General features: G+C 34.4%; 1 protein-coding gene and 1 non-coding gene across 3 annotated transcripts in view; both read left to right on the top strand.

Annotated features, from left to right (window-relative positions):
* UNC13C (unc-13 homolog C) overlaps positions 1 to 16482 on the top strand; it is a 546797-nt gene that overhangs the window by 233373 nt on the left and 296942 nt on the right. The gene's annotated exons all lie outside the window — the stretch shown is intronic.
* Positions 12963 to 13068, top strand: LOC129506505 (U6 spliceosomal RNA). Its single transcript, XR_008663827.1, has one exon. It is a non-coding gene; the product is annotated as a U6 spliceosomal RNA (small nuclear RNA).

Raw genomic sequence — 16482 nt, 5'->3', positions numbered from 1 at the left:
CTACAAGAAATAAGAAGACACAAGTAGGTCTATTACTTATAGGTGTGCTACTTAGAACACTTCACCAAGAACAACAGGGCTCCCATTAATTAATTTGAGGTGCACACAAAACATTTGCATTGATGGCAAAATAACATATGAAAGCATATTCAGTGTCATTAATCATTTAGGAAGGCAAAACTACAATGAAACACCATTCCATAATTAGTAGAATAAGTTATTTGTCTCTTTTTTCTTCTCTGCATTTTTTTCTTGTACCAATCATTATAATGATTTACTTTGAATTATATCTCATTTTGTTATTTCAGTAGTTGCTTTAGGATAGTATCGTATATATCTTAAAATTATCACAGTCAACTTATCAGTGATATTATACTTCACACATAGTATTAAAACTTCTGGTTGTCCCCTTTAGACTTTTATGCTTTTATTGCCAGGTATTGGCAAGGAACACTATGGCAGGTTAAGAATATAAGCTGGTAAAACCACTTCAGAAAACTGCTGGTCTCTTAAAAAGAAAATATGTGCCTATATGAAGATATATAGCAGATTGCTTTGCAATAGATAAAGACTGAGCACCCAAATGTTCATCAGTATGTAAATAGGTAGGCAAGTTCTGGCATATGGATAGTACTACTCAGTAGTAGAAAGAAATGAAATATTGGTATGTACAACATGAGTAAATCTTAAGCTAAGTGAAGGAATTAAAGTATATAGTTTATGTCCATTTATATAAAATCATAGAAAAAGAAAATAAACTAACAGTAAACTAATAATGCAAGATATCAGATCAGTGGTTGCCTGGGGAATGAGAAAGGGAAAGGATAAGAGGAAGTGATTGCAAGAAGTCCAAGTAAACTTTGGGAGGTGATTGATATATTAATTATATTGATTGTGGTGGTGCTTACATGGATGAATATGTGTGCTCAGACCTGGTAAATTACACATTTTAAATATATTCAGTTATTTATATGCCAGTTATACCTCAATAAACTAAGTAAAACGTCGTTGAAAAAAGTTGATTTCCTCACTCTATTAACGGTACTACATTAATTATGCATTTACACTTATAAATTCGTGATACAGAATTGCTTTTATAAGATGACGATGGTAGTGATGACAGCCACAACAGTGGTGTTGTCCATGACCTCCATCATTACCACCCCTTGTGTCCTGTCAGTATATCGTTTACAATGTTCTACACATTTAATAGCATTAACATTCTAAAGAAACTCAATGTCATAGACATTTCTAACTTCACATTTGCAGCCAAAAAAATGAGTCTCAGACTTTCCTAAAGTTATAGGTTTGGTATAAACCCTAGCCTCTGCCACATTCTTTAAGTACGTTACTCTTTCACTAGAGGCTGCTGGAGGGGCTCATTAGTACGTAATACTGTTGTAAATATTTCATAGCCTATTGATTTGTATATAATAAGGCATTACTCAAAAGAATGTGACATCTACCTTCACTGATGTTTTTTTGCCCCAGTAGTTACACAACACTTTAAGTATCTTTTGTTTTATTCCATAATGATTTTCATGTCTTTTATGTACATTAGTGTTGTACTAAGTTTTGAGCTTTTTGAGGGAGAGAACCTCCTAAAATAATGTTCGGTAAAAAGTTAGCCTATAACTATATTTAATAATTATTTTTTAAAATTTCTAAAGTTAATTTCTACCAGTGAAAATGTCTTTTATAAACTTTATTTTTCATTTCCACTATTGTTTAGCCCGGTTTCTCCCTTCTTTCTATTCCTTCAATGACATTTTTTTCCCCAAGAAATTCCAACAACAGATCTTTCTTTTCTGTGTATGCTACTGGAGCATCATTTGGTGAACTCAAACATTTATTTTTTATTAGCATCTGTAGTATCTGTTTTCCTGCCTGATGAAAATTCTATAGATGCCTTTAGTCTTCATGATAGGCTTGTGGGTTTTTTTTTTTTTCCCAGTTATATCTCTACCTGAAAAACTTTGCTTCTTTTGATTAGAATTGGACCTGAAGGGACAAAAAGGACAAAATGTATTTTTGATTTGGTTAAAGCACTAAAATAAGCAGTAAATGTAACCTCTTGAGCATTTTTATTATGATAAGATTGTGTCATCGTTTTTCACTTTGTCCACATAGTACTAAGGATAAAACTCAAGTCAAATCAATCAAATTTAGTAGATCTTGAAGATCTCTCTGGCTTCCTCAATTTCATTATTAAATTATTTGGTATTTAATTTGCCCTCCCATACCATTTGTCAGTATCTTGATTAATAATCAGGCAAGTTTTTGTGAATGCACTAGTTGTCGTTGTTCTAATGTAATGGAATTTCATTCTTTTTTTTTTAAGATTTTATTTATTTGAGAAAAAGAGCAAGAGAGACAGAGAGCACGAGTGGGGGGAGAGGCAGAGGCAGAGGGAGAGAGAGAAGCAGGTGCCACACTGAGCAAGGAGCCTGACCCTGGGATCATGACCTGAGCTAAATGAAGACGGACCCTTAACTGACTGAGCCACACAGGTGCTCCTCTAATGGAATCTCTTGTACTTGCCAAGTACAAACTAGGACACAGACAAAACTTGGTTATATAAAATTGGTTATTAGTAGGTTGAGTCATATGAAATTGCTGATATTCAACTCTGCTGACCTATAGAAATGGCAACTTCATATGATTCAATTTAACATAATATTTTCTATTAAAATTTTACCTGAATGATCAATCTTAACTTTTTATCTGGTCGATAGTGGTTGTTTTGTACTTTTTCTACTAATCTAAATTATGTGCACAGTTGATCAAATTGAGTTGTTTTATATTTATTACTCAAACTTTGGAAAGTTTGAAAACAGATGCTTGGCTCAATTTTTTTTCTAGCTTTTTGTAATTACATAAATTCCACTTAGTTTCAAGACACTTGAGTTTTCATTTTAGTGATAAAGGTTAGCTAGTGTAGATGCCAAAATATCGTGGATGCTGTCAGGTGTTTTGTTGTGTTTGTGCAATGGCATGGTATTTTATTTTTCTTTTTGGATTTCATCTCTTGACATTTTCTGTATTATCCAGCTCAAAAGGGTTCCAGAGAGGACTGCAGTATAATCAATGTTAGTATTTATGAATTCTTAAACCTGGTTACTCCATTCCAGATAATTGATTGAAGCTTAGATTTAAGTAGAAAAGTTAATTGGAATGTAAGATTTCCTAAATCTCTTCTCTTTTTTAACAATCCCTTGGTGATCACTGCAAAAGTCTTCCATAAGCTGTGCTGTATTGCTGATATTTGGAATGAGAGGGCTGTTAGCTAATATCATTTACCTTTATGATTGTTACTACTGCCCGAGGATAGTGTTCAGATAAAGTCTGATCAGACAGTTGTAACTGCAACCTGTTACTGACATTTTCATCATTGCTTTAAAGTTTTTTGGGAGTACAGCAACTCTTCTTTTCTAGCAAAGAGTAAGGGAGAGAATCTAAGAGAAAGGCAAGTTAGGTGCCATAGAAACTATGGTGACTGATTCTGTTATCTTCCCAGAGATAAATTCTGGCTATTTAGTTGCATCCTTTTTCTCTGTCCAGAAGTAGTCATAAGTTCTTGAGGGATTTCTTCAATATGCAGGAGGGAGGGGGAGGATAAAGTGGGTGTAGAAAAAGACACTTTTTATTAGTTCTTTTTCTTTGTCTTTTTCTTCCTTTTCAGATGGACTAGTATGGAGGGGAGGAATGCAATGCACAAATACTGTATATACACATTTCATTTAATGTATAATATAAATATGCTCCCTAAAGTCAATATAATATGAAAAGGTAGGTTTCACCTATCTGATTAGCAAAGATTTAAAAGTGACAATACTCAGTGTTTGTGAGAGTATAGAAAGAGTTACAAGGGTAAACACATACATGCTTTCTGGAGGATATTTTAGTAATACAGGAGTGATTTATGTGTATCTATATGCAGATGTGTATGTGATTAATATATACACCTTCCAACCTAGAAAATGCACTCTTAATAATTTGTCAGACTAAACTATTTTTTACAAGTTCATGAAAATATACATACAAAGTGTTCTGTGTAGTGCAATAACAGTAGATGAGAAACTACCTAAATGCCCATATACTATCTATAGGGGTGCATAAACTGAATAAATTAGGACACATCCATATAATGCAGTATATCACATCACTAAAAAGAATGCAATCATGTGTGTATGTCTATATGTACATGATATATTAAGTTTGAGAGTCAAGATGACAAATGGTATGTATAGTATAATCCCACGTTTGTAACAATTCAAGTTAGATACACTTATATAGAGAAAATAATGTGCCAAATCTTTTAAAAGTAAACACTAATAGTAAATAATGTTTGCATTAAAATACTGACAATGACATTTAATAAGTAATATACTGAATACAAATATATAATAACACGAATTGTGTTCATTGCCGTGAAAATTGGTAAAGGGGTACTCAATCATTTCTTAAAAGTCTGTAAATCATCTCTCTACTTATTAAGAATGACTATAGAATATTAGTGATGATAAAAATGGTTCATATTTATAAAGCACTATTATTTTTTTCCAAAGTATTTTTATATCAAATTTTTCTTTACAAATCATTCATTGTGCTACCTAGTATAAAAATGTTTATCACTTCTTTTCCTGAAGTAAGAAAGTTGGATAACACTTTAGAAAAAATGCTTTTAGCATAAGAGTTTTAACTCTCAAGATGCAAATGCTAGGCCTCTCAGAGAAGATCAAAGAAGTTCTGAAAGGAATCAGAATGAGAACCACAGAAGTACTTCTAGCTAAGTATGTAGTTTTACATATGTCTCTATGGTACTTTCTAACCTAAGTTTGGCATAGTGCTGGCCTGTTTGCTCTTCCATTTATTCCCTGATGTTTACTCTGTATCTCAGGGCATTAAACTCCAAAGGTTACATTTCCCAGATGTTCTTGCTCACTAGGTTTAGTTGTGAGAAGGCTCTTGGATAAGATCAGAGGTAGGAGTACAGGAGAAGCCTACTATTTTTTTTTTTTTTTTTTTACTTCTCTCTCTGCCTTGGACAGCACCACCATTATTTGAGCTTCCTCCATGATTCAAGCTCCTTTTGGATGGGACCCCCTCTCTGTAGTCCTATCGATAGTTCCTATCGATCCTTCCCATTGTGTAGCCATGGCATCCTTGTCAGTGAACCTTTCTACACAGCTGGCGGGAATGCAAAATAGTGCAGCCACTATGGAAAACAGTATGGATTTTTCTTAACAAATTCAGAATAGAACTACCATATGATCCAGCAATCCCACTTCTGGGTATTTACCTTAAAATAAAAAATTGAAATCAGAATCTCAAAGATGTTATTAGAACTCTCATGTTCATTGTAGCATTTTGGTAGTAGCCAGGATGTGGAAAGAACCTAAATGTCCATCAATAGGTCAATGAACAAAGGTGTAATATATACATGATGGAATATCATTCAAACTTATAAAAGAAGAAAATTTTGCAATATGCACCAACATGGATGAACTTTGAGAACATTATGCAAAATGAAATAAGTCAGTTACACAAAGACATTGTTTGATTCCACTTAAATGAGGTATCCAAAGTAGTCAAATTCATAGAATCACACCCTAGAATGGTAGTTTCCAGGAGCTAGGAAGAGGAGGACTTGGCAAATTACTAATCAAGAGGCACAAGGTTTCAATTAAGCAAGAGAAATAAATTCTAGACATCTGTTCCACAACATTACACCTATAGACAACAATAGTATATACCATATGCTTAAAAATTTGTTACGTGTGTAAAACAAATTACAGAGCTACAGTAATGAAATAGTATGACAGTGTCATAAAGACATATAGATCAACAGAATATAGAGCCCCCAAATAAAACCTCACCTAAAACAGTATTTTTATTTTTTTTAATTTTTTAAAGATTTATTTATTTATTTATTTATTTATTTATTTATTTATTTATGTATTTATTTATTTATGATAGACATAGAGAGAGAGAGGGGCAGAGACACAGGAGGAGGGAGAAGCAGGCTCCATGCCGGGAGCCTGACATGGGACTCGATCCTGGGACTCCAGGATTGCGCCCTGGGCCAAAGGCAGGTACTAAATCGCTGAGTGACCCAGGGATCCCTAAAACAGTATTTTTAATAGTTGAATGAAATTTTATCACATTAGCATACATCAATTAATCAATTTCCTGTTTTGATAACTAGACTAAAATTTTTACTGTTTCCTGTATCTGCAGTAACTTGTTCTTTACTGTTAAAGGCAAATGATATTTATATGTTTGAGTGATAAAACTAGCTACATTAGTTAGCTATAATTAAAAACCTACTAAATTCCCACTACCCTTCTAAAAGTTACATATAATCATTTTTAAAAGATAATTATTGCAATTCTAACTTTATAGATTTGATACAGAGACTAAATGTAACTGCATAACTTGTCCAAAGTCATGCTGCTAGTAAGTGTGGCTCAAATAAAATTTGAATCAGGCAGATATTTTCCAAGCCTGTTCTATTACTCCATCATACCTGGTACACCTTACCCTTGAAAGTAAAATGAAAATGGTATAGCTTTGGAACACCTGAGTGGCTCAATCAGTTAAGTGTCTGGCTTCAGCTTAGGTCATGATCTCAGGGTTCTAGGATTGAGCCCTGTACCTGGCTCCCTGCTCAGCTTCTCCCTCTCCTTCTGCCCCTCCCCAACCTGTTTGTGCTTTCTTTCGGTCAAACAAAAAAGTCATTTTTTAAAAAGAAAAGAAAATGGCATAACTTCAATGAATCACAGATCTTGACTCTTAATACTTAAATTTTACTTTAGAGGTCATTGGCATACAACTTCTTTATTTCATGGACAAGTTAAGTTTAAGAAGAAAAAAATGCATGTCACCACTTAAAGTCTGACTTGGGAAAATAATGTCTTTATTCAAATGTCAAATAAATGTCAAACACACCAAATAGACTATTTCTCATTTCAAACAACTGGTTCAATTTCAGTTACCTAATTATACCATTAATTGGAACATGCATTTTTGTTAGTATTTAATGAGCAACAAAAAGAAGAGTGTGATTACTCTTATCTGTAATATTTATTATTTTTTTTTATTTAAGTGTAGTTGACATGCAATGTTACATTAATTTCAGGGATACGACATAGTGATTCAACAACTCTATATGTTACGCTATGCCCACCAAAAGTGTGGCTACCATCTGTCATCATACAATGCTATTACAATAGTATTGTACTGTGCCTTTTATTCCCATGACTTCTTCATTCCATAACTGAAGCCTTAAACTTCCACTCCTCTTCCTCATTTGCTCGTCTTCCTGCACCCCTTCCCTCTAGCAGCCATCAGATCTCTGTATTTACATATCTGATTCTTGTTTGTTTATTCATTTGTTTTTTAGATTCCACATATGAGTAAAACGATATGGTATTTGTTTTCCTCAGTCCAATTTATTTCACTTAGCATAATACCCTCTACATCCATACATGTTATCTCAAATGGCATGATCTCATCCTTTTGTAGGAATATGTAATATTCCAGTGTGTTTGTGTTTGTGTGCGTGTGTGTGTGTACGTGTATATCTTCTTTTCCATTCATCTATCAGTGAATACTTAGGTTGTTTCCGTATCTTGGCTATTATAAATAATGCTTCAGTGAACACAGGGGTGCATATATTTTTTTTGAATTACTGTTTGTTTTCTTTGTGTACATACCCAGTAGTGGAATTATTGTATCATATGGTATTTCTATCTCTTATTTTTTGAGGAACCTACATACTGTTTTCCACAGTAGATGTACCAGTTTACATTCCCACCAACAGTACACAGGGTTCCTTTTTCTTCCATATCCTTGCCAACACAAAATAGAAAGCTTTTGCATAGCAAAATAAACTATCAACAAAAGCAACCTACTGAATGGGAGAAGATATTTGCACATAATATATCTGATAAGGGCTTATATCCAAAATATAAAAAATTTGTAAACCTCTACACCAAAAAACTCCCACATGTTAAAAAAAAGTAAGCAGACTATTTGATGGACAATTTTCCAAAGAAGATCTGAAAATGGCCAACAGACACACAAGAAAGGTACTCAACATCCCTAATCATCTGGGAAATATAAATCAAAACCACAATGAGATATAGCTTGTACCTGTCAGAATGGCAAATCAAAAAGATAAGAAATATGTATTGGTAAGAACATAGAGAAAAGAATGATGTGATATTTCCTTTATTTTTTTAATAAGCAATATTGAATATCTACTTGCTATAGTTACTAGGGATTGAAAAATGAAAAACAATAAAAACAAAACCAACTCCCAGGGAAGTTTCATTCAGAGGTGATATTTTATCTGGGTCTTGAAAGACAGGTAAATGTTCATTTGGTGGAGGAGTAGGGAAAAGAAATCCTTGTCCTAAGAACACAATGAAGAATGTGTCAGAGTTGAAAAAATATATGGTCAACCAAAGAAATGGTGAATAGAAACCACACACATCTTGCATACATGCTCTTACACACCTTATACATTTCTCCTATTTTTGAGAGAGCCATTTGATCCTCCAGTTTTCTACCTGCTATTTTTATTTGAAATATATCTGAGATATAACACCATATGAGTTTAAGGTGTACAAAACCTCAATTTGATACCTTTATATATTGTAATATTACTATTGTGCCTCTATCATATCACAAAATTATTTCTTTTTTGTGGTGGAAATAATTAAGATCTAGTCTCTCAGCATATTAGATGATTATTATAATGTTATCTATATTCACCATGCTGTGCATTAGCTCTGCAGGCCTTATATATCTACTAAGTGCAAGTTTTTGCCCTTAAACAAAACCTGTCCTGTTCTCTCAGCTCTAGCTTCTGATAGTCACCATTTTACTCTCTTTTTACTAGTTTGGTTTTGTAAACTCCACATATAAGTGATCCTGTATAGATCTCCTAATCTCTGTCTTTGGAAGTGGTCTCTCATTTCACAGTAAAATGGATACTGAAGTATTTGTCGAAAGGTTTTTTTAGGGATCCCTGGGTGGCGCAGCGGTTTGGCGCCTGCCTTTGGCCCAGGGCGCAATCCTGGAGACCCGGGATTGAATCCCATATCGGGCTCCCGGTGCATGGAGCCTGCTTCTCCCTCTGCCTGTGTCTCTGCCTCTCTCTCTCTCTCTCTCTCTCTATCATAAATAAATAAATTCAAAAAATAAATAAATAAATAAATAAATAAATAAATAAATAAAAGTTTTTTTACCTTTATTATTTTAACATTAATTTTGATTAATGCTAATTTTAATAGTATTTAATAATTCTTAAGATGGCTATTAAAATTATTCTGCAACATTACTTTCTGTGAAGAAAATACTAGATATAAAGATAAAATATAAGACTTTGAGGTATTCATAATCTAATTGGGGGGCTTGAAGGCAGGGCAGGCAAACACGTCTGTCTTACAAGGAATTGCTTTGCCTTTTGGTTCTCTGATCCGTTACGGTACAAAGTCTTCTTTCAGCCAGCCCTTAAATGCCAGTGCCTGAATTCCTCTTCACCTCCTGTCCTTTTTCAAAAGTGCCACTAATAATATAATTGACACCTTGTTCTTGTTTTTACCATCTTCTTTGTCATTAATTTATAATGGCCCAATTACTATAAAGGAAAACCTCGAGAAAACTTAATAGTGAAATAATGGGGACTGTGTCGTTTTTTTTTTTTTATCCTGATACCCAAAACTAAATTGTCCTTAAAAATACAGGTGGGAATAGTTGCTGTGCACTGTCCCTGGGTTTTGAACTTAGAGTTTGTTCATCTGCTGTAATAGAATTCAAAGGTGAATAGGGTTGGGATCTTAATTCAGGAACAAATGAAACATCAATATGGCAAAGGAAGTAGGTTACATAATTCATAATAAATCACTAAAAGGAAATGTGAACACTGAGTGTCTCGCAGTATTTCCATTTGATGGGTCAGAGTTTAAGGAATTAAGCTGTAACTAGAGAATTTAATTACTGTTTAAAAAGCTGCTGCTACTGCTTTGCCTGAGGATGGTTCTTACCGGTTCCTGGCTGCTGATTTTCTTAGTCAATATTCTGCTTTGAAGCCTGAGTTGAAATGGGATTATTTACAATTACTAGATATTTTAAAATACTCGTTTGAGGTTGTAACATAAATATGAAGAATAAAATAGCAAATCTTTACTAATTCTGTCACCTACATTTCAGTATATATCCTTATAGCTTGTTTCAATGCGTGCACACACACACAAACACACGCATTTATTCATGTGTATTTAATCTCTCAATGTTAACCAAACCCAGTATAATACTATTTAAAATTTGGAATTCTCATTTATTTCACTTAAAATGTGAGGCTACAATTTTATATAATTTTAATAGACATGATTTTTTGGTAAAGATTTTATTGATTCATTCACAGAGAGAGGCAGAGGCATAGACGGAGGGAGAAGCAAGCTCCCTGAAGGAGCCTAATGCGAGACTTGATCGCAGGGCCCCAGGATCACGACCTGAGCCAAAGGCAGACTCCACCTGGGTGCTTAGATGTGATTTTTAATGTAACATCACTTCCTTTTGGCTTTAATTCCTGACAGAGTTGCCCCATAAGATATATTTTACTTCATTAGATCTCACTATAGGTGCAGTTTTCATTCTTCAACAACTGTTAATATGCTACATTAGTAATGACTTCCCATCAGATATGATTACTTAGGCAAGGTCTTCTTTCTTTCCATCGAATTCTGGCTTTATGAACTTTATGAATTTATGGGCATCTCTCAATGTAAAGCAATTTTTCTCAGAATGGGTTGAACTCTGATAACTTGGGTAAGGCGTGGGTTTTATTTTTGTTTTGTTTTTTTCTTGTTTTGTTTTTTTGCTTTAATCATTGGAGATAGATATTGGACCTTCTCCAGGAAATTGTAAATCCAAAAATATTTGCATTGAGACCATTTGTAAAGTTGGAATAAATAATTATAAAGAAATTAGTCATTTGGATGGCTGCCAAAAAGAAATTGGCCAAATAGTAATTGGTTCTATAGAGATTACAGTACCTATGAATTAAAGACAAAACACAGACACATGCAAAAATCCTGAGTCCTTTAGGGAAGGCAAATGTTCTCCTTTAATTTGGGAAGAAATAAGATATTTTATTTCTTCTCTTATTTCTATGGAAACAACACCTATCTTTAACAGTAAAAAAAACATAAAATTAGACACATGAACCACTCTCTAAGAGGGGAATTATTTTTACCTACAGGAAAACTAGAATGCAAATGGTTCTAACAATATTTATTTTATTTATCAAGAGTTCATGCAATAAAATATCTTATTCCCTACTGTTAAAAAAAAGAAGAAGAAGAAGAAGAAGAAGAAGAAGAAGAAGAAGAAGAAGAAGCTGGGTTCACAAACTGGTAAACTAACCCAGAAGTCTTGGTTAGCTAACTTAACCAAGTTGAATATGATCTAGGAGAGGAAGATTTAATGGGACTATTTTTTTTCTATTGTACATGACAGATTTTTTTCTTATATATGAGGATATTTCTCTTGCTGTCAAATTTTGTTTCCTATGTGAACCTATCATTTCCCACATGAAATGCAAAACTTTGTTTTTTAATAAAACTCAGGGTTTATGAAACATGTTAAATAGTTGTGACATAAAACACAGGAAGTATAAAAAGAGTAATAGCTCATAAATTAAACATTTTAAATTATTTTATATACAATCAAGCAAAATGAATTTCATAGTTTATTATTTTCCTACTTGGTTTTATTAGAATTTCATTCACTTTCACATTAAGACATAATTCTTTTTTTTTTAATTTATTTATTTATGATAGTCACAGAGAGAGAGAGGCAGAGACACAGGCAGAGGGAGAAGCAGGCTCCATGCACCGGGAGCCCGATATGGGATTCGATCCCGGGTCTCCAGGATCGCGCCCTGGGCCAAAGGCAGGCGCCAAACCGTTGTGCCACCCAGGGATCCCAAGACATAATTCTTTATTAATAAAAAGCAGTTTACTTCTTCAACAAGAATTCCAGGTATAAGAATTCCAGGTATAAGCTAGTACAGTAACTGAATTATTCCATCAAAGAACAGAGCTTTTCTGTTCTAATTTTCCTGTTTTAATGTCTTTAGTGAAAGCTGTCTTCTATCCTTATTGCTGAGAGATAAAAGAGGAAAACATAAGAGATAAGACTAGAAGACTTAGGCTTATATATTTTATCAGCAGAACAGCAGAATTATGTCAAGTGGTCATGTTCAGTTACACAGAAGGCTGAAATACTGCCTAAAAGTAGAAAAGGAAAAGGAGAGGTTGAAAGGTTGTTGAGGGAATACATTTACAGCGTCTGCTACCTTCCACCTCATTGACTATTCAACATTTTATACAACCTTCCTATCTCTATATTTAATTTAAGTAAAATTAATTCATCCTCTCTGGTCCCAGGTAGGCCATTCCAAAATTTTATCTAGTTACTGCATTTAGTTTGAAGTCCATGATTTTTGGATAGTCTCTCCATCAGCTCCAGGTTTGGTTCTTTGTGATCTTGGGACCTCTAAATTAAAGACAGGTCATCATCTTCCAAAATTCCCAATGTATTATTATGATGAGTGAAGAAGATAGGGTAACAGCAATTTAAAAGTCTCATTCAGTAATCAGGTAAGTGGGAAAGACATGACCATTGTTGGTACATTAGTAAATATAGACTCCAACTAGACAGGTATACTCAGGACTTTCTGATCCTAGCAGCAGGAGTCACAGTGACTTGGCTAATCAATCTGCAGGCCCTTGTACTTTCCAGATGAATTTCTTCTCTCCATTTTCCCCCAGGTCCTGGGTTCTATGTCTGGGGAGACCTTCCTTGCCCAATTTGTCAGTGCCCTCACTCTAAGCAGATACTCTGGAAAGTGAAAGCAAATGAAAGAGGGCTCTAAAAACAATTAAAAGGTACTCACTTTGCAGGACCTATAGTAAAATCAGAACAATACAGAGAATATTAGCATGACGCCTGCATGAGAATGACCTACAAATTAGTGAAGCATTCCTTATAAGATGATGATGACAAGTAGAAGCATTAAGAATAAGACATTTAGGGGTGGCTCAGCTGGTTAAGCATCAACTCTTGATTTCAGCTCATCATAATCTCAAGGTTGCAGGATTGAGGCCTGCATCGGGCACACATGCTGGGCCTGGAGTCATCTTGGGATTCTCTCTCTCTCCCTCTGCCGACCACCTACCTCTTAGGTAGGGGGAGGGAGCATTTATTTTAAGTACAGCTGTGGCAAGCCTGAGGTACATTTGACAATACTGTTCCCTGAAAAATTTACCAAGATTCCAGGAATTGGGCTTTAAGACAATTTTATGAATAACCATATAAGCCTGAAAACTTTCTCTACTGCTGGATCCTCAGTTCTCATTTATTTCGTTTGACCTGATGGTTGCTGCCTCAGCTTCTGCAAAATAGTAAGCATGCCAAGGTGTGAATGAATGCCACACCCCGATCTCATCTCTGCCGCTGAAATGCCTTCATTGTCACCCAGAGACTTCCTGAAGGAAAGTGTTTGAAAAACCCAGGGACAACGATTACCTTTTTGAAGTTGCCCTTAGAAATCCTTGCTTGTTACATGTATATTACACTTTTGTATACAGAGGCAGCTGGCTTTTCTCAACCTTGCAGGGTTCCAAATAATCATATCCTCAGTCAATTTATATCACAGGACACAAGCAGAGTGAGCTTCTTTGGGCATAGCTGTGCTCCCTTGCATGTCTGCTTACAGACTGTCTGGATTTAGTTTGAGTGCATCTCCACTGCAGTGCATTTTTGAAAGCAGTAAAACTTAATAAACACATGGAAACATTCTAAATTTTATTCCAGTCATTCACATCATAAAGCTTTGCTTGGCAAGTGCTCAGAGTTCCAAGGTATAGCAAGCAACAGTGTGACCAACTGTTCTGCTATCGCACTTAGAAATGAACTGGCTTTCTAGCCTGAGGTCATTAAATCTTGGCTTTCTGCCCCCATCATGTCCTCCATAGTCAGTTCCACATAAGCCCTGCTATTGAAGCTCCTTTGTTGTTTCAAAGTTACGACATTTGTTAAAATCCTTAGTTCCAAATGAACTAGAGTTCACTCTAATTAGTTGGTACAGAAAAAGATTATTTCATACACTGTTAGTTGCTTAAGACTTTTTGGAGAGGTCAGAGTGCCTGCCCTTGAATCCGCTGTAGAGAAACAATGTCCAATTATATCACAGGGTTTCTTTGGAGCAAACAACATTGCCATCATTAATCAATACTTTTGCTACTCAAGACTAAATAGCAGACACTCTGCATCAAAATACTAAAGGCTCCACCACCACTGTTGCCAAAAGAGCAAATTCTCAGAATAGAACTGCTGCTTCACTTTGTTGAATTTTGAGTTCAGATCTTGCTTGAATGCAAGTCAAATCTCTGGGCCGTCACTACAAAGGAATCGGGGAATGTGAGCTATCTAGCTTCAGTCTTGAAGAGATGAGGAACATAAGGAGAAATATAGTCAAAATGGAAGGAGGTGTTCATAGATGCTGAGCATCCATATGTGATGATTCTTCACCACACTGTCTTGAACTAATTTTCTGGTTTTATATGCATTGCAAAATCCTCATGTCATTTCCAGTATTTGCAATACTAGTCCCATTACTATCTTTACTCTGCAAAGATAAAAATATGTTTCTGACAGTTTAAACCTGATACATAATAGCAAACATTGTCTATTTTTAAATATTCCTTACAAAAAGCTCTTTGGGAAAGATAAAGTAGGAACTGGCATATCTTTATGAGAAAAAAAAGAACCGATGTTAGTAATGTAAGATGTTAATAATAGAGGAATCTGGCTGGAGGACCTGCAGGGACTCTTATGTCTTTACAATGTCTCTCCAACTCTATACTGTCTAACTCTATAATTATTCTAAATTTAAAAATTTATTTAATTAAGAAATGAAAAAACAGAATCAATGAGAAATAGAGATATTCAAATTCCTTTCAGTAAAATCACAAGAACCAGGGCACATTATTGATTATATTTGTTCTAAATCCATTAATATCACATGCACTTAATTTTGACATTAAAAAAGGAAGCGTATGGTTGGTTGAATTATAGAACCTCACAAAGTCTTGATCTTGTCTATATGTTAATGGGTGCTCAAAAAATAACTGCTAAGTGGGTGAACGAGTAGATAGGTATAAGGGTGAAGAAATGAACTCTTGATGGCATAACCGAAAATATAAACCAAATTAATGAAAAAAATAATGGAAATGTGAGCAGGTATTTGGAAGGTTTACTTCCATCTTGTATAAAGGAGTCATTTCTAATAGGAATTTGAAAAGAGTTATTACAGTATTCTCACTCTCCATTTGACATATGTATATACATACACATAGAAACTCACAATATGTATGTGAACATATACATTTATGAATTACAAGGAAAAGTTATACATGTATCCATATATTATATATACAAACACATATATATGGGATCCCTGGGTGGCGCAGCGGTTTAGCGCCTGCCTTTGGCCCAGGGCGCGATCCTGGAGACCCGGGATCGAGTCCCACATCGGGCTCCCAGTGCATGGAGCCTGCTTCTCCCTCTGCCTGTGTCTCTGCCTCTCTCTCTCTCTCTCTCTCTCTCTCTCTCTCTCTCTCTGTGACTATCATAAATAAATTAAAAAAACCACATATATATGTTATTACTGTCTTGTGTGGATTATTATTTGTGTGTATGTATATATGTGTGTGTATATACATACACACATAAGTTCCACCTTAAATTTATAACAAAAACTAGGGCCTCAAATATTCCTAAAAACTAGACAGGATGTTTTGATTTTATTAAATAATAGATTCTAGAAATATTTACCAATCTTTATTATATAGAGTTTGCTATTTATTGCACCTGTTATTTGCAAGTAAAAATTACATCACGTATCTGTCTCCTAGGACCTACATGAACTCTGGTGATTTATTAAAAGGTGACAAAAAAAGGATTAATTTCTGATTTTGTGTTATTTTGCATTTTAAGTTTATGGCAATGCTAACTATTTTTATTGATATTCTAAATTTTTCAATTTTCTAAGAATAATGCAAATGGGCTGGGAGATGGTTTTTTGTTTCAACGTTGATTTCTTTTTTTCTTTTTGACAGCAAAGAAATTAAAATCTAAGCAATTTTAAATAAAATTTTGGGTTAAATACCAAAAATCTCTCTACCTCAATATCCTCACTACTCTAAATTCAGGTGTGTTATCTTTGGAATTCTGAGTTAGATAGGAGACAGTTGTGCTGTCATTTATTCTAATTGCTCTCCTTGGCTGAAAGTGGTTTTGTTTGCTGTGATGGACACAGTGTCATAGATTATTTTTCCATCCCCACTATTTCTACCACATTTTAATAATAAAATAGCAATCAAAATTGGAGAATTTCTTTGATAT

The sequence above is a fragment of the Nyctereutes procyonoides genome, unplaced genomic scaffold (assembly GCF_905146905.1).
Source record: "Nyctereutes procyonoides isolate TBG_1078 unplaced genomic scaffold, NYPRO_anot_genome, whole genome shotgun sequence".
Lineage (NCBI taxonomy): Eukaryota > Metazoa > Chordata > Mammalia > Carnivora > Canidae > Nyctereutes > Nyctereutes procyonoides.
The sequence above is the reverse complement of the archived record's forward strand: the minus strand, read 5'-3'. Positions and strand labels throughout refer to the sequence as shown.